At 40.1% G+C, this 10,859-nt stretch overlaps 1 long non-coding RNA gene across 1 annotated transcript; it reads left to right on the top strand.

Annotated features, from left to right (window-relative positions):
* Nucleotides 1-1,596: 1,596 nt before the first annotated feature.
* LOC128627113 (uncharacterized) lies at nucleotides 1,597-8,431 on the top strand. The gene is made up of 3 exons (XR_008391234.1): nucleotides 1,597-1,734; nucleotides 6,253-6,698; nucleotides 7,743-8,431. It is a non-coding gene; the product is annotated as an uncharacterized LOC128627113 (long non-coding RNA).
* Nucleotides 8,432-10,859: the final 2,428 nt, after the last annotated feature.

Genomic DNA, 10,859 nt, shown 5'->3' with positions numbered 1-10,859 from the left:
GTGTCCCCAGAATGGTGAATCCTTTACCTTTTAAAATAAAACGAGGATAAATTCAACAGTGATATTAGAATAATGCTACCTCTGCTCCTTGCCATGTTCATTCAATAAGGAGGAAAGAATGAAATTACATCCCGCTCACGGGGACTTGGGTCTGAAGCTTCATAAATCACTAAGAGTGAGCATTTGGGTCAATGTCATTGGTGAAAAAAACTATTGAGAACTATAGATCCTTGTCTGGTGTTTGGCCCTTGGGGCATCATGCTTTGTGTTTTTCATCTTTTATATGCACCCGATAGCTTTCCTGTTACAATGTAAGTGACCTGAAATAATTCTTGTACTTTCTGTAGCTGTCAGTGTTTTGTATAATGTTGGTATCTAATAGAAACACAATGCAAAAATCAAAGTCAACACGTTAACTGTGATGACACATCACTGCCCTCTCATCTTCAGACCCTTTCAAGTTTTGCTAGTTGTTCCAGTAATGTCCCTGATAGCAAAAACTTAGGCTGTAAGACATTCACGATCTGACATGTGTCAACCTTATTTAACCACCTCTTTCTCAATTTCTATTCTATGTGAAAACTAAACACTCTACACGAAATAAATTACAGCTTCCCACCAGGTGTTAATCTTAATATAGAGGGTGCACACAATATGTTTAACCAGGCACACCCTTAAATATGAGCCCTGTTTATGTTCGCAATGAACAAACAGGGTTGAGTCATCACACATTAAAAGGAATTTTAGTAATATAGTTCAAACAATCTTCAGGATGTTCTTTTCTCAGGAAGCTTTCATTTTAAGGCTCTGAGTCTACTCATTACAGTATGACAGTGCTGACTAGAAAAAAAATCATCCGTCTCGAGAATAGATTGCTTCAGGAGGCTGCCAGGCATCTGTGCGCTGATTCTCCAGGGCAGCCACTGCCTGGACGAGGAATGAAAATGAGAGATGGCTGGCAGGCCCTGGGCTGTGTCCTTCACCTTGCCCCTTCCCGCTGGTCCATTGTAGGAGGGAGCCTGATTAGAAAATACTGAGTGGTGTGACGATGCCAGCCTTTGTGTAAAATGAGAGGTTGAATACAGACTGCCCCAGAGTGAGAAGAACAGATCGAGGCCTTGGGGGGTGTCGCTCCAGGGGGAGAGGGGCTGTACCTGGCAGCCAAGTGAAATTTGGAAAGAGTGTGGGACAGGGTGACAGTTTATGTAAATCTCCCTGCCTCAGAGAATTGGAGATGACAGACTCTGTAGAGGACAACTTCACTTTCCCCAGTTCTGAAATACTGGTTAGACAGATGAAAGCTCCGTTTTGAAATTATTCAACCAAACCTGTCTTTAAACTCTCTTGCTAAGAGGAAATAGAAAACCTTGATGGAAATATACAGGGTGGGGCAAAAGTAGGTTTACGGTTGTGAGTACATGAAACAGAGTTTATTCATGTATTATTAAATATTTATTAATCATTGTATTATCTTCCATATGAGCAACTATAAACCTACTTTTACCCCACCCTGTATATTTTCTTTATTAGATTATATGTACAACTGATCTAATTCCTTTTTGTTTTTTGTTTTTTCCTTTGAGCACCAGTGTTCTGTCAGGAGCTGTTCTCAATTCTTGACGCCAAGCATCCAGGGATGAAAAATAGTCCTGTGCGCGAGAGCTCACAGAACTTGTGCGTCTGCCAAGAAGACAGACCGGATGGTAACCAGTGCGGCTACAGAGGAGTGTTCAGGTATCGGCGGGAGGGGTGGTCTGGAGATGGGCCTCGTAGGGCATGAACAGCTATAGTTTGACTTTGTAAGTTCAGAATCATTTTTCTGTTTGTTTTTCATTAGCTTTATTACTTTATCAAACTTAAACAGTACATTTGCACCTATTTTCACTCTAAAAACCTGGTGTTTTCTGCATTTGGATTGGGGCATACTTATTTATATAGTTAGAAAGGATAGTTCCTCTCTTTCTAATGTTTGCCATTGTAACCTATGTGGTGAACAGGACCACTGGATAGTCAGTCATTCCTCAGGGAGTGGGGCAGAGATGCCGGAGGAACTGGGAATGAGAGCAGAGGCAAGCTGTGTACCTCTCTGACAAACTACAGTTAAGGCTATTCCTACAGGCTGGTGACCATGTGGCCCTGGGTATATTGGGGAGGGGTGGTAATATAAGAAGTAAATTCTTAGGCAAAAGAAGGTGGCTAATGGGTGGAGGGGGGTCGTTCTCTAGAGGAAAGTCAGGTACTGTTACACTGTTATCACAAGGAAGAGTCGAGAGTCCTGATTTTTCACTACTAGCTTGTATCTTGGGTTAATTACTTGCTCTCTCTGAACCTCTTTTTTTTATCATAACCAAAAACAAGGTGGTTAAAAGGTTAAAAATGCAAGAGCAATGTCTGTTGGAAGGGAGGGAGGATGAGATGAAGATAACAATAGTGATAATGACATTGTGTGGGGAATTCGCCAAGTGGATGAGGTAGACACGATCGGAGATGTGCAGGCCCAGGGAGAGGCGATTACAGGCCAGTAGAAGTGGTGTTGCAGGGGAAGTAAAGAGTTCCAGGAGCTCGTGTGAGGTGTTTTGAACCCACACTTGGGAGATCGGGTAAGAATTCTTTGAGGAAGACATATCTAAACAAAAACTTTTATTCGAGCTAAAGAAGCACAGTCCAAGCAAAGGAGAAAGCGGTAGGGTGGGGAAGAACAGAAGAACGTGTGAGCAGGCACAGAGGAGGAGAGAGCCCAGGGGTCTGAAGAAACTGAAAGCCTTTCCGGAAGGCTGGAGGAGGCACGCGCAAGGTGGAGAGCCACGTGGAGTGAGTGTGCAGTATGTGGGAAGGACTGCTCTTGGAGGTACAGACTTTGTACTACATTCCAGCAGGTCCGGGGGCCCCCGGGAAGCTTTAAGCAAACAAAGGATGACAGAATTCACATTTTTTGAAAGTTTCTTCTGATGGCAATGCAAACTGCCAGCAGGGAGAGATTGGGCTTGCAGGCCAACCGAGCTGTTGCAATAACCCCAGGGCGAGATGATGGCGGCTTGCACTACGGAGTGATAGTCACTACAAAAAAGGCACCCTAATAGAAATATTCAGAGAGTAGAAGGAATAACATTTCACAAAGTTGATATGTTTAGAGATGAGAAGAGAGTTTAGGAGGAGTCACAAGATTCTGGCTTTGACAATGTAGTACTTAGACTTTTATTTATTAAAGTGCTTTCGGCTGCAAGTGGTGGGAAACTCTGGGTCAGTGAATCTCAAAGTAGAGCATCACCTGGGAACTTGGTAAATATGCACATTTTGGGGGCCTCCTCTAGCCCCATTTAAAACCTCTGGGAGTGAGGTCGAGCAGTATCTATTTTAGGAGACTTTCAATTGATTCTAGTGCACTGCTGATTTGAACCATCACTCAAGAGAATAGCGGCCTGAGGAATGGGAGTCTAGTTAGGTTTCTCCACCATTCTTTTGATTCCATCTCCTATTGTAGCTTGTATTTGTTCTCAGGCAAGCTCCCGTGGGGCTCACAATGTGCCTGCAACAGATTCAGGTGTCAGTCAAGGCCGACAATATTTATGGGCCACAGAGGGAGCAGTTTCTTCTTGTGTTTTTTGTTAAGAGTGAAGGACCTGTCCCAAAAACACCCCAGCAAACTCAAATTCATGTCTCATCAGCGAGAATTGTATCACACACCCATGCAAATCCACTTACTGGCAAGGGAAATGATTCTACTCTTATTGGTTGAAAGGACTTTCAAGCACTCAGGACACACCAGGGCTGGAGCTCAAGGGTCACGTGATAGAAATCAGAACAAAATTGGGGTTTGATTAGGAAGGAAAAAGGGCATGGGTGGATTTTGGGTAGGCATCCATCTATGTCTGCTGTGGCACCAGTTACCTGGATGTAGAATATAAGAGGGGAAGCAGAAATTATGGGAATAATAATGAGTTCAATTTTAGACAGATTAAATTTTGGATCCTGTGAGACGTACAGATGGAGATATTCAGAAGGCAGTTGGATGTGGAGATGTGAAGCTCTAGAGAAAATTCTTGGCTGAAAATCATTTGGGAATCATAAATTTAGAGCTAGCAATCATAGCCAAAGAAGGGGATGAAATTACCCATGAAGAGCATAGACATGAAGGGAGGAAAGCCACTAAGGGATCAGTGAGGAAAACCAGCATTTGAGCAATAAGATCGTGAAATGCATCTGAGGAAGGGTCTGAGAAGCATGGTCTAGAAGAGCACAAGGCAAACTAAGACAGAGTAGCATTAAGGAAGCCAAAGAAAGAGTGTTTTATATAGAGGGCAAGGGTGGGCAACTATTTCAAGTGCTAGAGAAACTTCCCAGGAAGGTAAAGTTGGTAAAGTGTGAATTGTTTCAGAGCAACTCGGGATGACACCCAATTTCAGTGACTAGACAATGAGGAATGGACACAGTAAAGCAGACTACCCTCTACAGATATAAAATTGGACAATGAGTTTCTTAAGGTGGAAAATAAGGTAGGAGGAAGTCTCAAAATTATATTTAGACAGGATAGAACAAGGGTAACATTCAAATTTTTTTCAACCAATGGGAAAGTCTTTATGGTTTCAAAATTGTTTGAATGAATTGCTCCAGTAGAGAGAAGAGTTGAAGCATTTGTTGTCATGCTTGGAACACATGGAATCCTTCTCTGCTTCCGAATGAAACAGAAGCAGAGAAGGATTCCGTGAATAAAAGAGGAGGGAAGGGAAGAGAAGGGGTGATACGGAAACTTAAGAACTCTGGCAGCATATCATCTAAATGAAAAGACAAGGTTAAAACACATCAGTGGTTAAAACCAATAGTGGACAATAAAATGTTTATTTGTGTAGAAAGTACTCTAATTGCAATAGGGAGTCATGGAAGTGAGAGATTGAGGATTAACTCACTACCCTCAAGTGATAGTCAAACTCTTAGGGGGACAGGAGCGTTGTAAAGCTATGTGATGCAATTTAAAGGCAGTGGTAGTCCTCCAAGTGCAATCTAGGGGGTTAGGATGACCTCACAGGAAAGGCGTGGCTCTGTATACACTTTTAAATTGCCCTCTATAATGATGAACAATCATTAACTAAATGTCTTTGTTGTTTGTTCCCCAAAAGCTACCAAATTGGAGTGGCCTTTTAAATACTGGATGATCCAACCCAAAGAGCGCTTAGCCCCTGTCATTCTTAGACACTTTATCATTTAATTTAGCAGGCTGTGTCTCCCAGAATAGTTCTGTTTATTTCATCTACCTTATCGATTGCTGAGAGGACAAATATGAAATATCTGATTTACAAAAACCTCATTTCAGTCAAAGCAGGTTGAAGTTAAGAGTAAAATTTTTTGATAGGTGAAAGAAAATGCAAAGAGAACAATTAGCAAATCAACTGTGTTTTCACGCAGAGTATTTTCTAAATTTGTTTTTGTTTCAGTACAGTATACAGTCCAATAGGTGTTTCGGTGTTTTTCCATCATGAACTCATTTGTTGTGTAGTAGAGATTTGGTTTTTGCAGTGTCAGCAAATAAAGTACAGTTCCCAAAAACGTTTCCTCTTTGCTTCTTCTTCTATCATCAATCATCCTTATGAGAGTTTAAGTACAAGTGAGTTTAACATTCTTAGGTAGTCTGTTTCTGATGAAGTGCATTTACTTTCATTTTTTAAAAATTATTTGATTGTTGTCCAAGTACAGTTGTCTGCATTTGCCCCCCACCACTCCCCCTCCACCCAGCCCTCCCCACCTCCCTCCCCTGCTTCCAGCCCACCCCGTCTTGGTTTTGTCTGTGTGTCCTTTATAGTTGTCCCTGAAAATCCTTCCCCTCTTCTCCTCTACTATCCGCTCCCCCTCTCCTTTGGTTACTGTCAGTTTGTTCTTAATTTCAATGTCTCTGGTTCTATTTTACTTGCTTGTTTGTTTTGTTCATTAAGTTCCACTTAAAGGTGAGATCATTTACTCTCATTCTGATGAGTTAACTTTTCAAGTAAATTTATTCTTGGTATTTGCTGCATCTTCTAATTTGTTGTTCTTATTCTAAAAAAAAGATTTACTCTTTTAGGCCTTAGAGCTGCCATTGATAATGTTTCTCTTAAGTAGGTGCCTAAGCCCCTGTGTAATTTCATTGTTCTTCATATTTGCAGAAGATATTTCTGTGTCCTTTCCTGCAGTCATGGTTCATAGTTTAGATGTTGAAATGCCTGATTTGCTTTAGTATATTACTTATTTATTTTACTTTATTATTTTATTTATTTCTTTTAGTGTATTTTTTCCTCCGTCAGGATGCAAGACTGAGTTGTCATGAATGAACTGGTCAGTGCTGATGAACTGGCTGTAGCACAATAGTTCAATTTCAGTGAGGTTAACTTAATGACCAACAGTGATGCACAGTGAAAATGGCATCCCAAAGTGTATCTTTCCATAAAAACAACAATGAAAGAACTCAGGACAAAATAGACAAAAATCAACTATTTCAGAACTCTGGAAATTAACCAAGGGCTTATAGCAACCCAGGAAGCCTTTGTTCACGAAGAATTGCTGAGTGAACAGATCAGAGCTGGAGCCGTTTCAAAGCTTCATTCCCGAAGAACTGGTATCATTGGATCTGCTGGACTGTTCCCTGGGAGATCAGCTGGACAAGAATGCCTTTATCCGACTAGACTCAAACTTGCCCGGTGCCAACTAAACTTCTTGGCCTCCATAATCAGGTGAGTCAATTCCTTGTAATAAATCTCTCTCTTTCCTTCTCTCTTTTTCTCTCTCTCTGTATATATAGATATTATTATATAATACATAATATTATTTAGTATATGTTATATTAAATTATAAATATATATCTATAGGATATTATTTATTAATGCTACATTATATTTAATGTAATAATGTAACATTGATATATTTATATATAAATAAGGTACAATCCTATTGGCTCAGTTTTTCTGGAGAACCCTGACTAATCCAAGCATCTCTCACTCTGAGGCTTGCATCCCATTTGCTATTATCCCATTGGCTAAAGGGAGTCACAGGACTAGACCTGGAGTCATCATGGGAGGCGACCGTCCAAGGTACAGACAAGGGTATTGTCAGCCACTGTGCAAACAATTTACCAAAATGGGTAAACTTCTCCTTAATCTATTCCATGTAGTATATCCCATGGTCTTTGAATTATACTTCCACGGATAATACTTGTCTCTCACATTGGTTGTTTCCCAGAAAACTAGGAACATAACTTGAATTCATATTCTCTAATTATTAAAGCATTTTAAGTACAGGCACTCAAAATATATTAAATAAAACTGGACTTATTTTCAGGTTATTTAAGGACAGACGAAGATGTGCATAATCGTGAACTGTGTCTGACATGATCTGAGGAAAAAGATGCTAAACTTGAGTATTTTTAGCATCTAGAGTGCTGATAGGTTTCAGATTGACAGATCCTCTTAAGTCCCGTAATTCCATAAGTAGCGCCATAACTGCACTTGACTTACTATTAACTATGTAACAGCAGCTGCAGCAGCTAGGACAGTGGTACCATTAATCAGATAATCCATATGTTTTAGGTATGACTTTAAGTGCTTTCATTGAATTAACTAAGTCAATCCCAACAACCCTGTGAGATCAGTCCCATTAACCCCATTTTCAAGCTGAGGAAATATAAAGAAGTTATGCCAGAAGAGTTAAGTGGAAAGGACTTGGTAGGTATTTTTCTTGAGAACATGTTGACAATATTCTTTTTTTTCTGAACATTTCAGCCTGTCCTAAAAGAATCCCTTGACATCCTGGTATGGAGGGAAATAAATACCCAGTGGCTGAAGCCCTAGGAACTTCCGTTTCTTCCCGAGGACTCCACTGGAGCTGCTGGCTCCCCCCGGGGCTCTCACACCTAGAGCTTCCTCTTTGCAGGACTTTGCTGAGCTGCATTACTTCTTGAGAATGAAAATTTCTTCTGGGGCTCTGAGGTCAAAGTGTAACCTCGACCAGGCCAAAGCTCTCAGGAAGATGGGACACTCTACCTGAGCACGGCCAGGAAGGGCTACTGGCCGGAGAATAATGTCAGCAGCAGTAGAATATTCTAAACCTGGAGGAGTGTCATCAGTTGGGGGCCGTGTCTTCTAATTGTATGTTTTACCAGGTAAATAGACAAGTACTTATTGTTTTTCCGAAATGAGAATGAAACGGGGTAAAACACCTTTCCTGTGAGTCCTGTTTGATGTTGTTTACATGTTGATGTCATTAGAAAAAGAATATCATTGCTACTCATTTTTACTCAGTCTTATCACAGTCATCTCTTAACTTTGTGGATCACTTTAAACTTATAGTTTCATTGAGGAAGATTGTAACTAAATTTAGAAATAACCCACTAGAGTGTGCTACTTCATGTATTAATTTGTAAGATGTGCTTTAATTTTATTAGAATGAAAAGTTATACAAAATAATTTTGTACAGAGTTCCTTTCTAAGGATGTGTATTCTTTATAAAGCTTCCACTAAAAATAAATATTTTAGCATGTCTCATTATAAATATATTAAGCCTTCTTGGTTTTAATAATAGTTCTATTAAGATGTCTTTAATAACAAGTATAGATAATTACAAACTATTATTGTAGAGAAAATTATTGAAACACATAAAGGAGATTGCAATTAAAAGCATAAAATGGAGATAGTTCATTTCCCTTACGTGTAAATTCTCAAAAGTTCCTGAAAAGATCAGAGTCAAGATTCATCTCTAACTGGAGCATATGCTTTCTCCAAATATAAGCTACTTCAGAACGCTCCTTCTTTCTGATACAGCTGTACACAAAATTGAGGCTTATTTACAACTCCAAACGTGCCTTACTTTACTAGAAAAAGGAAGGAGGAAGGAAAGCATGTTGGGCATTGCCTTCTTGATCCCCAAGTCTCCACATCAGGAATTCACTGATCACCTTAGGAAGACCCACACCAAAGTTTCTGTGCAGAGGACCTGGGCTCCAGCTGTGGCCCCCATACAAATAAAGTAAATTAAGCCTGTTTAATAACAAACACAGTGGGAGATCACATTTCACCTTTCACAATGCTTATTATAAAAAAGACAAGAAATAGTAATTGTTGGCGAGGATGGGAAAAGAAGAGAATCCCTGTGCACTGTTCGTTGAAATATAAATTGGTGCAGCCACTGTGGAAAACAGTAAGGAAGTTGTTTTTTGTTTTTAAATTAAAAGTAGAACTACCACATGCTACAGTGCTACTACTTTTTGGTATATGTCTGAAGAAATGAAATCACTAGCTCACAGAGATATCTGCACCCACACGCTCATGGCAGTGTTATTCACAATGACCAAGGTGTGGAAACAATCTAAGTGTGTACAGACTGATGGACGGATAAAGAAAATGTGGTGCACGTAAATGCAGTGGGTGGTGTTGGCCACAAAGAGAAGGAAATGCAGCCAGTTCAAGAACATGGGGGGTGCCTGGGGGCATTATGATAAGTGAAATAAGTCAGACAAAGACATAATCTGTACCATCACATTTATAGGTGGAATCTACAAAAACCTGAACTCAGACAAAGAGAGTAGATTGGCGGTTATCAGGAGTTAAGGGGTAAGAGAAATGGGAGAGGTATTAGTCAAAGGGCACAAACTTCCGGTTATAAGAAGACTAAGTTCCAGGAATATAGTTTACAGCCTGGTGACTATGGTTACCAGTACTGTACTGCATACCTGAAAGTCGTAAGAATATATCTTAAATGTTCTTACCATTAGCAAAAGGCAACTGTGTGAGGTGGTCATTGTGTTAACTCACCTTATTAGGGTAAACATTTCACAACCTATACATGGATCAAATCATCACTAGGTATACCTTAAACTTACATAGTATGATATCTCATGTACATCTCAAAAAGCAGGACAAAAGCTAAAAATTAAAGCTGATAGTGATACGGACCCCGGCTCATGGGGTCTGCCACATAGTGGATGAGACACGAGAAATTCACATGCACTACTTAGTCCTGTGGAGGAAAAGGGACAGCATGGCTTTTCTCTCCAGGAGAAAAAGCCTCTGCCCTTGCCAGGACTGGCCTTTATTTCTTTTCTGGGCACATTACATGATGGTCCTCATTTACTATGCACAGGTTTGGTTTAGGTGGTTACTTTTTACAGAAAACAAAGGACAGGATGTTGCTAATCACATCACAGAAGAGGGATATTTGCAAATGAAAAGGGAAAAGTGGTTGAACCAGTTACACTCCATACTGGGGAGGTTTAGCACAGACTTTAGAAAGTTGCAGTAAGCACTTGCTGCCTCAATTCAGGGTGAGGGAGTTTTAGCAAAAAGCAAGTCTCAAAGCAGCCTAGGTACATTGCAGGCCTGATCTCCTACAGGAGAACCTATCCATGGGTGTGGATCCTGTATATCAGACCTTGCTTTCCACTGGGAGAACCTATCCGTGGACATGGGTCCTGTGCATCTCTGAGTGGGAACTGGGTCCACACCACACAGAAAGGTCTCCTATTATGATAGAACACCTAAAGATGTCTATGAGAAATGACGGATATTTTGCATGTAATAATCAAAGAAAATGTAGGAGTGTTGTTTGTTACAACTATAGGTGATGACTGAAACTCATTCTACTATAATTCATCAGACTTACCATGTGATAGAAGCACAAAGTTTATGAATGAAGTTTATTAAGAAGATTTTGCTCCATTCCAAACAACATTCCTGGATATATTATATTCCTGGATATATTATTAACAGCTAAGGGTTAAGATGGTCTTCTGTGGGAAAGGCACTCTTAAATACTTTTAAAATACTTTATTGTATATGGTAAGTCATAAGATAAAAGCCTGACCAGAAGGAGAGAGGGAGGATGTGATTTTTAAAAGATAAGTA

Source organism: Artibeus jamaicensis, unplaced genomic scaffold (genome assembly GCF_021234435.1).
Source record: "Artibeus jamaicensis isolate MK-2021 breed Jamaican fruit bat unplaced genomic scaffold, CSHL_Jam_final contig_3176, whole genome shotgun sequence".
NCBI classification, from domain to species: domain Eukaryota; kingdom Metazoa; phylum Chordata; class Mammalia; order Chiroptera; family Phyllostomidae; genus Artibeus; species Artibeus jamaicensis.
The sequence above is the reverse complement of the archived record's forward strand: the minus strand, read 5'-3'. Positions and strand labels throughout refer to the sequence as shown.